The following is a 17981-nucleotide window of genomic DNA, read 5'->3' as shown; positions in this document are numbered from 1 at the left end:
GGTATGTTTGGTGGACAATCGCGGACGCTATCTAAAAACAGTGCTGAGACGGGCACTGTATATTCCCTCATACCCACAGGACATATTTTCGGTGCAAGCAGCAGCTTCCAGCGGAGCAAGCGTAACGTTCAAGAAAGGTGAGGACATTCTGGTGTATAAAGACGGTACAAAATTTCCCATTCGTGTACATGATAGACTATATTACTTGCATACAGTACCTGATGGATGTGATGACCAAGTGAATGGATGTTATGATTTAAAGACATGGCATGAGATACTGGGACACTGTAATTTTGATGACGTGCAGAGATTAGAAGGTGTTGTTGATGGTATGAAAATTGAAGGTTTAACAAACAAACCTATAACTTGTGAAGTGTGCACCCAAGGCAAGTTTACGCAAACTAGAAACAGAAAGCCTGATGTAAGAGCTAAAAGATCTCTAGAGCTAGTGCACACAGATTTGGCCGGTCCAATTCACCCAGAGTCCAGAGAGGGGTATAAATATGTTTTGTCATTCACTGATGATTTTTCCAGTGCCGTGTTTGTGTATTGCCTTAAAAGTAAAAGTGACACACTACAAGCAACGGAGAGGTTTCTTGCCGATATGGCCCCATATGGTAAAATTCAGCGTCTTCGATCCGACAATGGCACTGAGTTTACTGCAAAGCATTACAAAACTCTGTTGGTTAAGAATGGTATTAGACACGAGACTTCTGCGCCATATTCTCCCCACCAAAATGGTACGGCAGAGAGAAATTGGCGTACACTTTTTGACATGGCACGGTGCATGCTGATAGAGAGTGAGTTACCTAAAGATTTATGGCCTTATGCAGTGCAGACCGCAGCCATAGTCAGGAACAGGTGCTTTAACAAACGCACCAAATATACACCAGTTCAGATGCTAACAGGGAGACGGCCCAATCTATCCAGGATGCAAAAGTTTGGTTCAGAGTGTTTTGCTTATAAACAAGATAAAAGAAAGCTGGATCCAAGATGTGAAAGGGGTATTTTTATTGGTTATGATAAAAGCAGTCCAGCATACATTGTCTATTTCCCTGACAGCAGGAAAGTACAAAAGCACAGGTTAGTCAAGTTTCTTTCTAAGACCCGTGTTGAGCAACAGACTCAGACTAGCATTGTTGATGATGGTGATGATGATGTTCTGGAGCAGAAGGCCAATAGAACTAGGCAGGATGTAAATGTAAGTCCAATAGGTGACCAAATTTCAGTCAAAGAGGAGGAACTGAGTAGTAGTCCTCAGACCCAAACAGTTGAAGCTATGCCTGAGCCTCCAAGATACCCTTCTAGGGTGAGGAAGAGGCCAGATTATTTCCATGACTGTGTTTCTCAACAGGCATCTGATGAGGAAACCGATCAGGTGCAGATCAACATAGATTACTGTTATAGAGTAACGTGTAATATACCTGTAACTTTCACAGAAGCTGTAACCTCAGACAGATCAAAAGAGTGGGTCACTGCAATGGATGAGGAGATGCAGTCACTTAGAGAAAACCACACATTTACCCTGAGTAGCTTGCCTGAAGGTAAGAAAGCAGTGGGGGGTAGATGGGTTTATGCGATCAAGAACAACATAGATGGATCTGAAAAGTGTAAAGCACGTTATGTGGCCAAAGGATACAGTCAGAAGAGAGGTGTAGATTATGGAGAGACTTTTTCCCCTACAGCTAACTTGACAAGTATCCGAGTGATAATACAAAAAGCAGCACAAGAAAATCTGATTCTGCATCACATGGATGTAAAAACTGCCTACCTGAATGCACCAATAGATCACGAAATTTACATGGAACAGCCAGAGGGCTATGAAGTAAAATCTGGCACAAATGATAAATTGGTTTGTAAATTGGAAAGATCATTGTATGGGTTAAAACAATCCGGCAGAAACTGGAACAAGGTACTACATGAGTACTTGACCAAAAACCACTTTGAGCAGAATCAAGCTGACCATTGTGTGTATACATGGGAAACAGCCAATGAAAAAGTGATCATTGTAATATGGGTTGATGATTTGTTGATTGTGGCAAGTGATGAAAATGTTCTTAGACACGTGAAGGACATGCTTACGGAGAGATTCAAAATGAAAGACTTGGGCAAACTAAGGCATTTTTTAGGTATTGATTTTAACCAGAGTGACAACTGTGTGAGAATGTCACAAGCAAAATATGTGACACAAATATTGCAAAGGTTTAATATGCAGGATTGCAAACCTAGATCGACTCCTTGTGAACAAAAACTTGACTATACTAATGATGCCGAAAAGATGATTGATGTGAAAAAATATAGAGAGGCAGTGGGAAGCCTCATCTATTTGACCATCTGTACTAGACCTGATATAAGTTTTGTTGTAAGCAAACTGTCACAATATTTCACAGAGCCAACTGTTGAGCAATGGTCTACAGTTAAACATGTACTGAGGTATCTTAAAGGTACATTTGACAAAGAGCTGTGTTACAAAAAATGTAATGAGACACTGGGAATAAGAGCATACAGTGATGCAGACTGGGCGGCTAGTAATGACAGACGTAGTACAACTGGCTATTGTGTAAGTCTAACTGAATGTGGTGCTTTGATTTCATGGAAAACAAAGAAACAGCCAACTGTCGCGCTGTCCACCTGTGAGGCAGAGTACATAGCCCTAGCTACAACCATACAGGAGTGTCTCTATCTTAAACAACTGTTGGAAAATCTTGATACGTGTCAATATTCACCAATTAAGGTATATGAAGATAACCAAGGTACAATCGCCTTAGCAAAAAATCCCGTGAGCAGACAAAGATGCAAACATGTAGACATTAAGTACCATTTTATTAGGTCTTTTGTAAATAATGGTGACATTACATTAATGTTTTGTCCCACTAATGAGATGGTAGCAGATGTGTTGACAAAGCATGCAACCAAGTGCAAGTTGATGAAGTTTGATGCAATTACTTTTGGAAAGTGATGTGACATACTTTGTTAACAATGTGAGAGCAAGTGGGGGTGTTAACAGTGTGCTCTCAATGTGCATTATGTTTTTGTTTTGTTAAACTTGTAAAATGTCATAATGTGTTTGTTGTTTTTGTTTTCTTTATTGATTTATATTTATGTCTGAGTTGATCGAGCTGAATGAAATGGCACGGGATGAGTAATGGGGTGTGTACATTTGTGATTGGTTGTTTGATTAATAAAATCACCTTGAGTGAGCACAGCTGCTGCTGTGTGTGTTGCAAGTCAGATACGTTGTTGCGTTTACTCTGTGGGCCATTTTCTGCCCTCTTCCCCCACCCCAAATATAGAGAGAACGTCGGCCGCCGGACCTTCTATGCAAAGCCTCTGGAATGCGGGCAAAGAACATTTTTTTTGCGTACGCACAATAGCCTTCCAAAACTCTGTCTTGGCAGCAGTGGGATTCAAACCCACACCCCCGAAGAGACTGGAGCCTTAATCCAACGCCTTATGCTACGTTCACACCAAACGCGAATACGCGTCGAAATTCTGGCCTGCCGCTTCTATTTACACGCCTGACCACTTTGTGTTCATTCGCCCGTCAAGAGCGAAATGGACGCGCATGAAAACAAAAGTTTGAAGTGAAATTTACGCGCGTCAGGTGCGTCAGAGAGGCGAAAGTTTCAAAAAGTTTCGAACCCCATTGGCAGCCATCTTTTTACAAGACGTCTGTTGTTGATCGGTCATTTATCGAGAGTGTCACTGCTCTGTATTGGCTCTGGAGAGCAGAACAGCGGTGTAGGGATCATCGTCGCTGTATTTGGGTTGCGCTTCGCCACAAGCTGATGCCTTGTAATTCGCCGCCGTAAAGGCATCCTTAATACAGGGTATGCAGTCCTACTCCTGGTGGCCCCCTTCCTGTGGAGTGGAGGTCCATCTCTGATCAAGCACACCTGAATCCGCTAATCAAGGCCTTTGGGGCTTATGTGGAAACGATAGCCAGCTGTGATGCATTTAAAATCAAAATGATCAGGCAGCTGTTATTTCACCCAAAACTTTTCATGAGTAAAACTGGCTGTCTCCATTCTTGTAGACTACTCATTGTTTTTCATTAATATAATTTATTGCACCTCTCCTATGATTGTAAATTATTGGTGTGCCTCTGTTGGAATGGAGCAGAGGCTGGGACAAGCTTTAAGCACTGACTTTGCTAAATGGCAAAGAATGCGAAAGCGGCTAAGTTTGGATGAGCATGCAGCGTCACTTCTCCAGTCGCTTCGCAGCCTCAGGAACTTTCCAAAAGACTTCCCTGGCAGCAGTGGGATTCGAACCCACGCCCCCGAAGAGACTGGAGCCTTAATCCAGCGCCTTAGACCGCTCGGCCACGCTACCTTGTCATGGTGTGTTCCACGGGTCTTTACGACAGGTCAAACGGCCTCCCAAATACTGACACTGCGGAACGGCTGCAGTCTAATCCTGTTTGCGTAAAACAAGCCCGCTTCCAAGCGGGTTAGAGGGCCTCCCTGCCTTGGTTAAAATGCCTGCTGGCAGCAATGGAATTTAGACTGGAGCCTAAATCAAATGCCTTAGACCTCTCGGCCACGCTACCCTGGAATGCTCACTTTTGTGGGCCCTTTTCTGCCCTCTTCCCCCACCCCAAAGATAGAGAAAACGTCGGCCGCCGGACCTACTTTGCAAAGGCTCTGGAGTGCGGGCAAAGAATGTTTTTTTGTGTATAGGCACAATAGCTTTCCAAAACTCTGTCTTGGCAGTAGTGGGATTCAAACACACGCCCCCGAAGAGACTGGAGCCTTAATCCAGCGGCTTAGACCACTGGGCCTTTTTTTTTCTTGTCGCGCTTCGCCGCAAGCTGATGCCTTGTAATTCAAAGCCGTAAAGGCATCCTTTATACAGGGGTATGCAGTCCTACTCCTGGTGGCCCCCTTCCTGTGGAGTGGAGGTCAGCATCAAGCAGGCTCCTGATTGGTTAACGCGGCGCGAATTGACGCAGAAGTTCAGATTTTTCACCTCGGGGAGCAGACGCGAATGCTTGTCAGACGCGTGATTCACAAAAAAGCACAATTCGCGCTTAACGCACCTAACGCGCCAGACGCTCAATTCGCGCCATTCGCGAGAACTAGACGCGCGGATGACGGGAATTCGCGTCTACCTCGCCGCGCTAAACGCCTCATTCGCGCCGCAAGAACTCCAGGCGCGTGTAAACACGTCTTACCATTGACTTAACATTGAAATCACTCGGACCAGACGCATATTCCCGTTTGGTGTGAGCGTAGCATTAGACCGTGCGGCCATGCTACCTCGTCGGGTTGCGCTCCAAGGGTCTCTTCGACAGGTGGTACGGGCTCCCTAATACTTACTCTGCACAACTGCTGCAGTCTAATCCTGTTTGCGTGAAATAATCCCGCTGCCAAGCGGGTTAGAGGGCCTCCCTGCCTTGGTTAAAATGACTGCTGGCAGCGATGGGATTCGAACCCACGCCCCCGAAGAGACTGGAGCCTAAATCCAGCGCCTTAGACCACTCGGCCACGCTACCCTGGGATTCTCACTTTCGTGGGCCATTTTCTGCCCTCTTCCCCCACCCCAAATATAGAGAGAACGTCGGCCGCCGGACCTTCTATGCAAAGCCTCTGGAATGCGGGCAAAGAACATTTTTTTTGCGTACGCACAATAGCCTTCCAAAACTCTGTCTTGGCAGCAGTGGGATTCAAACCCATACCCCCGAAGAGACTGGAGCCTTAATCCAACGCCTTATGCTACGTTCACACCAAACGCGAATACGCGTCGAAATTCTCGCCTGCCGCTTCTATTTATACGCCTGACCACTTTGTGTTCATTCGCCCGTCAAGAGCGAAATGGAAACAAAAGTTTGAAGTGAAATTTACGCGCGTCAGGTGCGTCAGAGAGGCGAAAGTTTCAAAAAGTTTCGAACCCCATTGGCAGCCATCTTTTTACAAGACGTCTGTTGTTGATCGGTCATTTATCGAGAGTGTCACTGCTCTGTATTGGCTCTGGAGAGCAGAACAGCGGTGTAGGGATCATCGTCGCTGTATTTGGGTTGCGCTTCGCCACAAGCAGATGCCTTGTAATTCGCTGCCGTAAAGGCATCCTTAATACAGGGTATGCAGTCCTACTCCTGGTGGCCCCCTTCCTGTGGAGTGGAGGTCCATCTCTGATCAAGCACACCTGAATCCGCTAATCAAGGCCTTTGGGGCTTATGTGGAAACGATAGCCAGCTGTGATGCATTTAAAATCAAAATGATCAGGCAGCTGTTATTTCACCCAAAACTTTTCATGAGTAAAACTGGCTGTCTCCATTCTTGTAGACTACTCATTGTTTTTCATTAATATAATTTATTGCACCTCTCCTATGATTGTAAATTATTGGTGTGCCTCTGTTGGAATGGAGCAGAGGCTGGGACAAGCTTTAAGCACTGACTTTGCTAAATGGCAAAGAATGCGAAAGCGGCTAAGTTTGGATGAGCATGCAGCGTCACTTCTCCAGTCGCTTCGCAGCCTCAGGAACTTTCCAAAAGACTTCCCTGGCAGCAGTGGGATTCGAACCCACGCCCCCGAAGAGACTGGAGCCTTAATCCAGCGCCTTAGACCGCTCGGCCACGCTACCTTGTCATGGTGTGTTCCACGGGTCTTTACGACAGGTCAAACGGCCTCCCAAATACTGACTCTGCAGTCTAATCCTGTTTGCGTAAAACAAGCCCGCTCCCAAGCGGGTTAGAGGGCCTCCCTGCCTTGGTTAAAATGCCTGCTGGCAGCAATGGGATTTAGACTGGAGCCTTAAATCAAATGCCTTAGACCTCTCGGCCACGCTACCCTGGAATGCTCACTTTCGTGGGCCCTTTTCTGCCCTCTTCCCCCACCCCAAAGATAGAGAAAACGTCGGCCGCCGGACCTTCTTTGCAAAGCCTCTGGAGTGCGGGCAAAGAATGGTTTTTTGTGTATAGGCACAATAGCCTTCCAAAACTCTGTCTTGGCAGTAGTGGGATTCAAACCCACGCCCCCGAAGAGACTGGAGCCTTAATCCAGCGGCTTAGACCACTCGGCCCCGCTACCCTGCCACAGCCGCCTTCGTGGGCACTTTTTTTTCTTGTCGCGCTTCGCCGCAAGCTGATGCCTTGTAATTCGAAGCCGTAAAGGCATCCTTTATACAGGGGTATGCAGTCCTACTCCTGGTGGCCCCCTTCCTGTGGAGTGGAGGTCAGCATCAAGCAGGCTCCTGATTGGTTAGCGCGGCGCGAATTGACGCAGAAGTTCAGATTTTTCACCTCGGGCAGCAGACGCGAATTCTTGTCAGACGCGTGATTCACAAAAAAGCACAATTCGCGCTTAACGCACCTAACGCGCCAGACGCTCAATTCGCGCCATTCGCGAGAACTAGACGCGCGGATGAGGCGAATTCGCGTCTACCGCGCCGCGCTAAACGCCTCATTCGCGCCGCAAGAACTCCAGGCGCGTGTAAACACGTCTTACCATTGACTAAACATTGAAATCACTCGGACCAGACGCATATTCCCGTTTGGTGTGAGCGTAGCATTAGACCGTGCGGCCATGCTGCCTCGTCGGGTTGCGCTCCAAGGGTCTCTTGGACAGGTGGTACGGCCTCCCTAATACTTACTCTGCAGAACTGCTGCAGTCTAATCCTGTTTGCGTGAAATAATCCCGATGCCAAACGGGTTAGAGGGCCTCCCTGCCTTGGTTAAAATGGCTGCTGGCAGCGATGGGATTCGAACCCACGCCCCCGAAGAGACTGGAGCCTAAATCCAGCGCCTTAGACCACTCGGCCACGCTACCCTGGGATTCTCACTTTCGTGGGCCATTTTCTGCCCTCTTCCCCCACCCCAAATATAGAGAGAACGTCGGCCGCGGGACCTTCTATGCAAAGCCTCTGGAATGCGGGCAAAGAACATTTTTTTTGCGTACGCACAATAGCCTTCCAAAACTCTGTCTTGGCAGCAGTGGGATTCAAACCCACACCCCCGAAGAGACTGGAGCCTTAATCCAACGCCTTATGCTACGTTCACACCAAACGCGAATACGCGTCTAAATTCTCGCCTGCCGCTTCTATTTACACGCCTGACCACTTTGTGTTCATTCGCCCGTCAAGAGCGAAATGGACGCGCATGAAAACAAAAGTTTGAAGTGAAATTTACGCGCGTCAGTTGCGTCAGAGAGGCGAAAGTTTCAAAAAGTTTCGAACTCCATTGGCAGCCATCTTTTTACAAGACGTCTGTTGTTGATCGGTCATTTATCGAGAGTGTCACTGCTCTGTATTGGCTCTGGAGAGCAGAACAGCGGTGTAGGGATCATCGTCGCTGTATTTGGGTTGCGCTTCGCCACAAGCTGATGCCTTGTAATTCGCCGCCGTAAAGGCATCCTTAATACAGGGTATGCAGTCCTACTCCTGGTGTCCCCCTTCCTGTGGAGTGGAGGTCCATCTCTGATCAAGCACACCTGAATCCGCTAATCAAGGCCTTTGGGGCTTATGTGGAAACGATAGCCAGCTGTGATGCATTTAAAATCAAAATGATCAGGCAGCTGTTATTTCACCCAAAACTTTTCATGAGTAAAACTGGCTGTCTCCATTCTTGTAGACTACTCATTGTTTTTCATTAATATAATTTATTGCACCTCTCCTATGATTGTAAATTATTGGTGTGCCTCTGTTGGAATGGAGCAGAGGCTGGGACAAGCTTTAAGCACTGACTTTGCTAAATGGCAAAGAATGCGAAAGCGGCTAAGTTTGGATGAGCATGCAGCATCACTTCTCCAGTCGCTTCGCAGCCTCAGGAACTTTCCAAAAGACTTCCCTGGCAGCGGTGGGATTCGAACCCACGCCCCCGAAGAGACTGGAGCCTTAATCCAGCGCCTTAGACCGCTCGGCCACGCTACCTTGTCATGGTGTGTTCCACGGGTCTTTACGACAGGTCAAACGTCCTCCCAAATAATGACTCTGCAGTCTAATCCTGTTTGCGTAAAACAAGCCCGCTCCCAAGCGGGTTAGAGGGCCTCCCTGCCTTGGTTAAAATGCCTGCTGGCAGCAATGGGATTTAGACTGGAGCCTTAAATCAAATGCCTTAGACCTCTCGGCCACGCTACCCTGGAATGCTCACTTTCGTGGGCCCTTTTCTGCCCTCTTCCCCCACCCCAAAGATAGAGAAAACGTCGGCCGCCGGACCTTCTTTGCAAAGCCTCTGGAGTGCGGGCAAAGAATGTTTTTTTGTGTATAGGCACAATAGCCTTCCAAAACTCTGTCTTGGCAGTAGTGGGATTCAAACCCACGCCCCCGAAGAGACTGGAGCCTTAATCCAGCGGCTTAGACCACTCGGCCCCGCTACCCTGCCACAGCCGCCTTCGTGGGCCCTTTTTTTTCTTGTCGCGCTTCGCCGCAAGCTGATGCCTTGTAATTCGAAGCCGTAAAGGCATCCTTTATACAGGGGTATGCAGTCCTACTCCTGGTGGCCCCCTTCCTGTGGAGTGGAGGTCATCATCAAGCAGGCTCCTGATTGGTTAACGCGGCGCGAATTGACGCAGAAGTTCAGATTTATCACCTCGGGCAGCAGACGCGAATGCTTGTCAGACGCGTGATTCACAAAAAAGCACAATTCGCGCTTAACGCACCTAACGCGCCAGACGCTCAATTCGCGCCATTCACGAGAACTAGACGCGCGGATGAGGCGAATTCGCGTCTACCGCGCCGCGCTAAACGCCTCATTCGCGCCGCAAGAACTCCAGGCGCGTGTAAACACGTCTTACCATTGACTTAACATTGAAATCACTCGGACCAGACGCATATTCCCGTTTGGTGTGAGCGTAGCATTAGACCGTGCGGCCATGCTGCCTCGTCGGGTTGCGCTCCAAGGGTCTCTTCGACAGGTGGAACGGCCTCCCTAATACTTACATGGCAGAACTGCTGCAGTCTAATCCTGTTTGCGTGAAATAATCCCGCTGCCAAGCGGGTTAGAGGGCCTCCCTGCTTTGGTTAAAATTGCTGCTGGCAGCGATGGGATTCGAACCCACGCCCCCGAAGAGACTGGAGCCTAAATCCAGCGCCTTAGACCACTCGGCCACGCTACCCTGGGATTTGCACTTTCGTGGGCCATTTTCTGCCCTCTTCCCCCACCCCAAATATAGAGAGAACGTCGGCCGCCGGACCTTCTATGCAAAGCCTCTGGAATGCGGGCAAAGAACATTTTTTTTGCGTACGCACAATAGCCTTCCAAAACTCTGTCTTGGCAGCAGTGGGATTCAAACCCACACCCCCGAAGAGACTGGAGCCTTAATCCAACGCCTTATGCTACGTTCACACCAAACGCGAATACGCGTCGAAATTCTGGCCTGCCGCTTCTATTTACACGCCTGACCACTTTGTGTTCATTCGCCCGTCAAGAGCGAAATGGACGCGCATGAAAACAAAAGTTTGAAGTGAAATTTACGCGCGTCAGGTGCGTCAGAGAGGCGAAAGTTTCAAAAAGTTTCGAACCCCATTGGCAGCCATCTTTTTACAAGACGTCTGTTGTTGATCGGTCATTTATCGAGAGTGTCACTGCTCTGTATTGGCTCTGGAGAGCAGAACAGCGGTGTAGGGATCATCGTCGCTGTATTTGGGTTGCGCTTCGCCACAAGCTGATGCCTTGTAATTCGCCGCCGTAAAGGCATCCTTAATACAGGGTATGCAGTCCTACTCCTGGTGGCCCCCTTCCTGTGGAGTGGAGGTCCATCTCTGATCAAGCACACCTGAATCCGCTAATCAAGGCCTTTGGGGCTTATGTGGAAACGATAGACAGCTGTGATGCATTTAAAATCAAAATGATCAGGCAGCTGTTATTTCACCCAAAACTTTTCATGAGTAAAACTGGCTGTCTCCATTCTTGTAGACTACTCATTGTTTTTCATTAATATAATTTATTGCACCTCTCCTATGATTGTAAATTATTGGTGTGCCTCTGTTGGAATGGAGCAGAGGCTGGGACAAGCTTTAAGCACTGACTTTGCTAAATGGCAAAGAATGCGAAAGCGGCTAAGTTTGGATGAGCATGCAGCGTCACTTCTCCAGTCGCTTCGCAGCCTCAGGAACTTTCCAAAAGACTTCCCTGGCAGCGGTGGGATTCGAACCCACGCCCCCGAAGAGACTGGAGCCTTAATCCAGCGCCTTAGACCGCTCGGCCACGCTACCTTGTCATGGTGTGTTCCACGGGTCTTTACGACAGGTCAAACGGCCTCCCAAATACTGACTCTGCGGAACGGCTGCAGTCTAATCCTGTTTGCGTAAAACAAGCCCGCTCCCAAGCGGGTTAGAGGGCCTCCCTGCCTTGGTTAAAATGCCTGCTGGCAGCAATGGGATTTAGACTGGAGCCTAAATCAAATGCCTTAGACCTCTCGGCCACGCTACACTGGAATGCTCACTTTCGTGGGCCCTTTTCTGCCCTCTTCCCCCACCCCAAAGATAGAGAAAACGTCGGCCGCCGGACCTTCTTTGCAAAGCCTCTGGAGTGCGGGCAAAGAATGTTTTTTTGTGTATAGGCACAATAGCCTTCCAAAACTCTGTCTTGGCAGTAGTGGGATTCAAACCCACGCCCCCGAAGAGACTGGAGCCTTAATCCAGCGGCTTAGACCACTCGGCCACGCTACCCTGCCACAGCCGCCTTCGTGGGCCCTTTTTTTTTCTTGTCGCGCTTCGCCGCAAGCTGATGCCTTGTAATTCGAAGCCGTAAAGGCATCCTTTATACAGGGGTATGCAGTCCTACTCCTGGTGGCCCCCTTCCTGTGGAGTGGAGGTCAGCATCAAGCAGGCTCCTGATTGGTTAACGCGGCGCGAATTGACGCAGAAGTTCCGATTTTTCACCTCGGGCAGCAGACGCGAATTCTTGTCAGACGCGTGATTCACAAAAAAGCACAATTCGCGCTTAACGCACCTAACGCGCCAGACGCTCAATTCGCGCCATTCGCGAGAACTAGACGCGCGGATGAGGCAAATTCGCGTCTACCGCGCCGCGCTAAACGCCTCATTCGCGCCGCAAGAACTCCAGGCGCGTGTAAACACGTCTTACCATTGACTTAACATTGAAATCACTCGGACCAGACGCATATTCCCGTTTGGTGTGAGCGTAGCATTAGACCGTGCGGCCATGCTACCTCGTCGGGTTGCGCTCCAAGGGTCTCTTGGACAGGTGGTACGGCCTCCCTAATACTTACTCTGCAGAACTGCTGCAGTCTAATCCTGTTTGCGTGAAATAATCCCGCTGCCAAACGGGTTACAGGGCCTCCCTGCCTTGGTTAAAATGGCTGCTGGCAGCGATGGGATTCGAACCCACGCCCCCGAAGAGACTGGAGCCTAAATCCAGCGCCTTAGACCACTCGGCCACGCTACCCTGGGATTCTCACTTTCGTGGGCCATTTTCTGCCCTCTTCCCCCACCCCAAATATAGAGAGAACGTCGGCCGCCGGACCTTCTATGCAAAGCCTCTGGAATGCGGGCAAAGAACATTTTTTTTGCGTATGCACAATAGCCTTCCAAAACTCTGTCTTGGCAGCAGTGGGATTCAAACCCACACCCCCGAAGAGACTGGAGCCTTAATCCAACGCCTTATGCTACGTTCACACCAAACTCGAATACGCGTCGAAATTCTGGCCTGCCGCTTCTATTTACACGCCTGACCACTTTGTGTTCATTCGCCCGTCAAGAGCGAAATGGACGCGCATGAAAACAAAAGTTTGAAGTGAAATTTACGCGCGTCAGGTGCGTCAGAGAGGCGAAAGTTTCAAAAAGTTTCGAACCCCATTGGCAGCCATCTTTTTACAAGACGTCTGTTGTTGATCGGTCATTTATCGAGAGTGTCACTGCTCTGTATTGGCTCTGGAGAGCAGAACAGCGGTGTAGGGATCATCGTCGCTGTATTTGGGTTGCGCTTCGCCACAAGCTGATGCCTTGTAATTCGCCGCCGTAAAGGCATCCTTAATACAGGGTATGCAGTCCTACTCCTGGTGGCCCCCTTCCTGTGGAGTGGAGGTCCATCTCTGATCAAGCACACCTGAATCCGCTAATCAAGGCCTTTGGGGCTTATGTGGAAACGATAGACAGCTGTGATGCATTTAAAATCAAAATGATCAGGCAGCTGTTATTTCACCCAAAACTTTTCATGAGTAAAACTGGCTGTCTCCATTCTTGTAGACTACTCATTGTTTTTCATTAATATAATTTATTGCACCTCTCCTATGATTGTAAATTATTGGTGTGCCTCTGTTGGAATGGAGCAGAGGCTGGGACAAGCTTTAAGCACTGACTTTGCTAAATGGCAAAGAATGCGAAAGCGGCTAAGTTTGGATGAGCATGCAGCGTCACTTCTCCAGTCGCTTCGCAGCCTCAGGAACTTTCCAAAAGACTTCCCTGGCAGCGGTGGGATTCGAACCCACGCCCCCGAAGAGACTGGAGCCTTAATCCAGCGCCTTAGACCGCTCAGCCACGCTACCTTGTCATGGTGTGTTCCACGGGTCTTTACGACAGGTCAAACGGCCTCCCAAATACTGACTCTGCGGAACGGCTGCAGTCTAATCCTGTTTGCGTAAAACAAGCCCGCTCCCAAGCGGGTTAGAGGGCCTCCCTGCCTTGGTTAAAATGCCTGCTGGCAGCAATGGGATTTAGACTGGAGCCTAAATCAAATGCCTTAGACCTCTCGGCCACGCTACCCTGGAATGCTCACTTTCGTGGGCCCTTTTCTGCCCTCTTCCCCCACCCCAAAGATAAGAGAAAACGTCGGCCGCCGGACCTTCTTTGCAAAGCCTCTGGAGTGCGGGCAAAGAATGTTTTTTTGTGTATAGGCACAATAGCCTTCCAAAACTCTGTCTTGGCAGTAGTGGGATTCAAACCCACGCCCCCGAAGAGACTGGAGCCTTAATCCAGCGGCTTAGACCACTCGGCCACGCTACCCTGCCACAGCCGCCTTCGTGGGCCCTTTTTTTTTCTTGTCGCGCTTCGCCGCAAGCTGATGCCTTGTAATTCGAAGCCGTAAAGGCATCCTTTATACAGGGGTATGCAGTCCTACTCCTGGTGGCCCCCTTCCTGTGGAGTGGAGGTCAGCATCAAGCAGGCTCCTGATTGGTTAACGCGGCGCGAATTGACGCAGAAGTTCCGATTTTTCACCTCGGGCAGCAGACGCGAATTCTTGTCAGACGCGTGATTCACAAAAAAGCACAATTCGCGCTTAACGCACCTAACGCGCCAGACGCTCAATTCGCGCCATTCGCGAGAACTAGACGCGCGGATGAAGCAAATTCGCGTCTACCGCGCCGCGCTAAACGCCTCATTCGCGCCGCAAGAACTCCAGGCGCGTGTAAACACGTCTTACCATTGACTTAACATTGAAATCACTCGGACCAGACGCATATTCCCGTTTGGTGTGAGCGTAGCATTAGACCGTGCGGCCATGCTACCTCGTCGGGTTGCGCTCCAAGGGTCTCTTGGACAGGTGGTATGGCCTCCCTAATACTTACTCTGCAGAACTGCTGCAGTCTAATCCTGTTTGCGTGAAATAATCCCGCTGCCAAACGGGTTAGAGGGCCTCCCTGCCTTGGTTAAAATGGCTGCTGGCAGCGATGGGATTCGAACCCACGCCCCCGAAGAGACTGGAGCCTAAATCCAGCGCCTTAGACCACTCGGCCACGCTACCCTGGGATTCTCACTTTCGTGGGCCATTTTCTGCCCTCTTCCCCCACCCCAAATATAGAGAGAACGTCGGCCGCCGGACCTTCTATGCAAAGCCTCTGGAATGCGGGCAAAGAACATTTTTTTTGCGTACGCACAATAGCCTTCCAAAACTCTGTCTTGGCAGCAGTGGGATTCAAACCCACACCCCCGAAGAGACTGGAGCCTTAATCCAACGCCTTATGCTACGTTCACACCAAACGCGAATACGCGTCTAAATTCTGGCCTGCCGCTTCTATTTACACGCCTGACCACTTTGTGTTCATTCGCCCGTCAAGAGCGAAATGGACGCGCATGAAAACAAAAGTTTGAAGTGAAATTTACGCGCGTCAGGTGCGTCAGAGAGGCGAAAGTTTCAAAAAGTTTCGAACCCCATTGGCAGCCATCTTTTTACAAGACGTCTGTTGTTGATCGGTCATTTATCGAGAGTGTCACTGCTCTGTATTGGCTCTGGAGAGCAGAACAGCGGTGTAGGGATCATCGTCGCTGTATTTGGGTTGCGCTTCGCCACAAGCTGATGCCTTGTAATTCGCCGCCGTAAAGGCATCCTTAATACAGGGTATGCAGTCCTACTCCTGGTGGCCCCCTTCCTGTGGAGTGGAGGTCCATCTCTGATCAAGCACACCTGAATCCGCTAATCAAGGCCTTTGGGGCTTATGTGGAAACGATAGACAGCTGTGATGCATTTAAAATCAAAATGATCAGGCAGCTGTTATTTCACCCAAAACTTTTCATGAGTAAAACTGGCTGTCTCCATTCTTGTAGACTACTCATTGTTTTTCATTAATATAATTTATTGCACCTCTCCTATGATTGTAAATTATTGGTGTGCCTCTGTTGGAATGGAGCAGAGGCTGGGACAAGCTTTAAGCACTGACTTTGCTAAATGGCAAAGAATGCGAAAGCGGCTAAGTTTGGATGAGCATGCAGCGTCACTTCTCCAGTCGCTTCGCAGCCTCAGGAACTTTCCAAAAGACTTCCCTGGCAGCGGTGGGATTCGAACCCACGCCCCCGAAGAGACTGGAGCCTTAATCCAGCGCCTTAGACCGCTCGGCCACGCTACCTTGTCATGGTGTGTTCCACGGGTCTTTACGACAGGTCAAACGGCCTCCCAAATACTGACTCTGCGGAACGGCTGCAGTCTAATCCTGTTTGCGTAAAACAAGCCCGCTCCCAAGCGGGTTAGAGGGCCTCCCTGCCTTGGTTAAAATGCCTGCTGGCAGCAATGGGATTTAGACTGGAGCCTAAATCAAATGCCTTAGACCTCTCGGCCACGCTACCCTGGAATGCTCACTTTCGTGGGCCCTTTTCTGCCCTCTTCCCCCACCCCAAAGATAGAGAAAACGTCGGCCGCCGGACCTTCTTTGCAAAGCCTCTGGAGTGCGGGCAAAGAATGTTTTTTTGTGTATAGGCACAATAGCCTTCCAAAACTCTGTCTTGGCAGTAGTGGGATTCAAACCCACGCCCCCGAAGAGACTGGAGCCTTAATCCAGCGGCTTAGACCACTCGGCCACGCTACCCTGCCACAGCCGCCTTCGTGGGCCCTTTTTTTTTCTTGTCGCGCTTCGCCGCAAGCTGATGCCTTGTAATTCGAAGCCGTAAAGGCATCCTTTATACAGGGGTATGCAGTCCTACTCCTGGTGGCCCCCTTCCTGTGGAGTGGAGGTCAGCATCAAGCAGGCTCCTGATTGGTTAACGCGGCGCGAATTGACGCAGAAGTTCCGATTTTTCACCTCGGGCAGCAGACGCGAATTCTTGTCAGACGCGTGATTCACAAAAAAGCACAATTCGCGCTTAACGCACCTAACGCGCCAGACGCTCAATTCGCGCCATTCGCGAGAACTAGACGCGCGGATGAGGCAAATTCGCATCTACCGCGCCGCGCTAAACGCCTCATTCGCGCCGCAAGAACTCCAGGCGCGTGTAAACACGTCTTACCATTGACTTAACATTGAAATCACTCGGACCAGACGCATATTCCCGTTTGGTGTGAGCGTAGCATTAGACCGTGCGGCCATGCTACCTCGTCGGGTTGCGCTCCAAGGGTCTCTTGGACAGGTGGTACGGCCTCCCTAATACTTACTCTGCAGAACTGCTGCAGTCTAATCCTGTTTGCGTGAAATAATCCCGCTGCCAAACGGGTTACAGGGCCTCCCTGCCTTGGTTAAAATGGCTGCTGGCAGCGATGGGATTCGAACCCACGCCCCCGAAGAGACTGGAGCCTAAATCCAGCGCCTTAGACCACTCGGCCACGCTACCCTGGGATTCTCACTTTCGTGGGCCATTTTCTGCCCTCTTCCCCCACCCCAAATATAGAGAGAACGTCGGCCGCCGGACCTTCTATGCAAAGCCTCTGGAATGCGGGCAAAGAACATTTTTTTTGCGTACGCACAATAGCCTTCCTAAACTCTGTCTTGGCAGCAGTGGGATTCAAACCCACACCCCCGAAGAGACTGGAGCCTTAATCCAACGCCTTATGCTACGTTCACACCAAACTCGAATACGCGTCGAAATTCTGGCCTGCCGCTTCTATTTACACGCCTGACCACTTTGTGTTCATTCGCCCGTCAAGAGCGAAATGGACGCGCATGAAAACAAAAGTTTGAAGTGAAATTTACGCGCGTCAGGTGCGTCAGAGAGGCGAAAGTTTCAAAAAGTTTCGAACCCCATTGGCAGCCATCTTTTTACAAGACGTCTGTTGTTGATCGGTCATTTATCGAGAGTGTCACTGCTCTGTATTGGCTCTGGAGAGCAGAACAGCGGTGTAGGGATCATCGTCGCTGTATTTGGGTTGCGCTTCGCCACAAGCTGATGCCTTGTAATTCGCCGCCGTAAAGGCATCCTTAATACAGGGTATGCAGTCCTACTCCTGGTGGCCCCCTTCCTGTGGAGTGGAGGTCCATCTCTGATCAAGCACACCTGAATCCGCTAATCAAGGCCTTTGGGGCTTATGTGGAAACGATAGCCAGCTGTGATGCATTTAAAATCAAAATGATCAGGCAGCTGTTATTTCACCCAAAACTTTTCATGAGTAAAACTGGCTGTCTCCATTCTTGTAGACTACTCATTGTTTTTTGTTAACAGTGTGCTCTCAATGTGCATTATGTTTTTGTTTTGTTAAACTTGTAAAATGTCATAATGTGTTTGTTGTTTTTGTTTTCTTTATTGATTTATATTTATGTCTGAGTTGATCGAGCTGAATGAAATGGCACGGGATGAGTAATGGGGTGTGTACATTTGTGAATGGTTGTTTGATTAATAAAATCACCTTGAGTGAGCACAGCTGCTGCTGTGTGTGTTGCAA

At 49.3% G+C, this 17981-nt stretch overlaps 12 non-coding genes across 12 annotated transcripts; all 12 read right to left on the bottom strand.

Annotated features, from left to right (window-relative positions):
- Positions 1 to 4253: 4253 nt before the first annotated feature.
- Positions 4254 to 4335, bottom strand: trnal-aag (transfer RNA leucine (anticodon AAG)). Its single transcript has one exon. It is a non-coding gene; the product is annotated as a tRNA-Leu (tRNA).
- Positions 4336 to 5415: 1080 nt separating this feature from the next.
- trnal-uag (transfer RNA leucine (anticodon UAG)) lies at positions 5416 to 5497 on the bottom strand. The gene has a single exon. It is a non-coding gene; the product is annotated as a tRNA-Leu (tRNA).
- Positions 5498 to 6504: 1007 nt separating this feature from the next.
- trnal-aag (transfer RNA leucine (anticodon AAG)) lies at positions 6505 to 6586 on the bottom strand. Its single transcript has one exon. It is a non-coding gene; the product is annotated as a tRNA-Leu (tRNA).
- Positions 6587 to 7688: 1102 nt separating this feature from the next.
- trnal-uag (transfer RNA leucine (anticodon UAG)) lies at positions 7689 to 7770 on the bottom strand. The gene has a single exon. It is a non-coding gene; the product is annotated as a tRNA-Leu (tRNA).
- Positions 7771 to 8787: 1017 nt separating this feature from the next.
- Positions 8788 to 8869, bottom strand: trnal-aag (transfer RNA leucine (anticodon AAG)). Its single transcript has one exon. It is a non-coding gene; the product is annotated as a tRNA-Leu (tRNA).
- Positions 8870 to 9971: 1102 nt separating this feature from the next.
- On the bottom strand, positions 9972 to 10053 carry trnal-uag (transfer RNA leucine (anticodon UAG)). The gene has a single exon. It is a non-coding gene; the product is annotated as a tRNA-Leu (tRNA).
- A 1017-nt stretch (positions 10054 to 11070) lies between these two features.
- Positions 11071 to 11152, bottom strand: trnal-aag (transfer RNA leucine (anticodon AAG)). Its single transcript has one exon. It is a non-coding gene; the product is annotated as a tRNA-Leu (tRNA).
- A 1113-nt stretch (positions 11153 to 12265) lies between these two features.
- trnal-uag (transfer RNA leucine (anticodon UAG)) lies at positions 12266 to 12347 on the bottom strand. Its single transcript has one exon. It is a non-coding gene; the product is annotated as a tRNA-Leu (tRNA).
- Positions 12348 to 13364: 1017 nt separating this feature from the next.
- On the bottom strand, positions 13365 to 13446 carry trnal-aag (transfer RNA leucine (anticodon AAG)). The gene has a single exon. It is a non-coding gene; the product is annotated as a tRNA-Leu (tRNA).
- Positions 13447 to 14560: 1114 nt separating this feature from the next.
- Positions 14561 to 14642, bottom strand: trnal-uag (transfer RNA leucine (anticodon UAG)). The gene has a single exon. It is a non-coding gene; the product is annotated as a tRNA-Leu (tRNA).
- A 1017-nt stretch (positions 14643 to 15659) lies between these two features.
- trnal-aag (transfer RNA leucine (anticodon AAG)) lies at positions 15660 to 15741 on the bottom strand. Its single transcript has one exon. It is a non-coding gene; the product is annotated as a tRNA-Leu (tRNA).
- Positions 15742 to 16854: 1113 nt separating this feature from the next.
- trnal-uag (transfer RNA leucine (anticodon UAG)) lies at positions 16855 to 16936 on the bottom strand. Its single transcript has one exon. It is a non-coding gene; the product is annotated as a tRNA-Leu (tRNA).
- Between the last annotated feature and the right edge of the window lie 1045 nt (positions 16937 to 17981).

The sequence above is a fragment of the Garra rufa genome, chromosome 1 (genome assembly GCF_049309525.1).
Source record: "Garra rufa chromosome 1, GarRuf1.0, whole genome shotgun sequence".
Classification (NCBI taxonomy): Eukaryota; Metazoa; Chordata; class Actinopteri; order Cypriniformes; family Cyprinidae; genus Garra; species Garra rufa.
The sequence above is the reverse complement of the archived record's forward strand: the minus strand, read 5'-3'. Positions and strand labels throughout refer to the sequence as shown.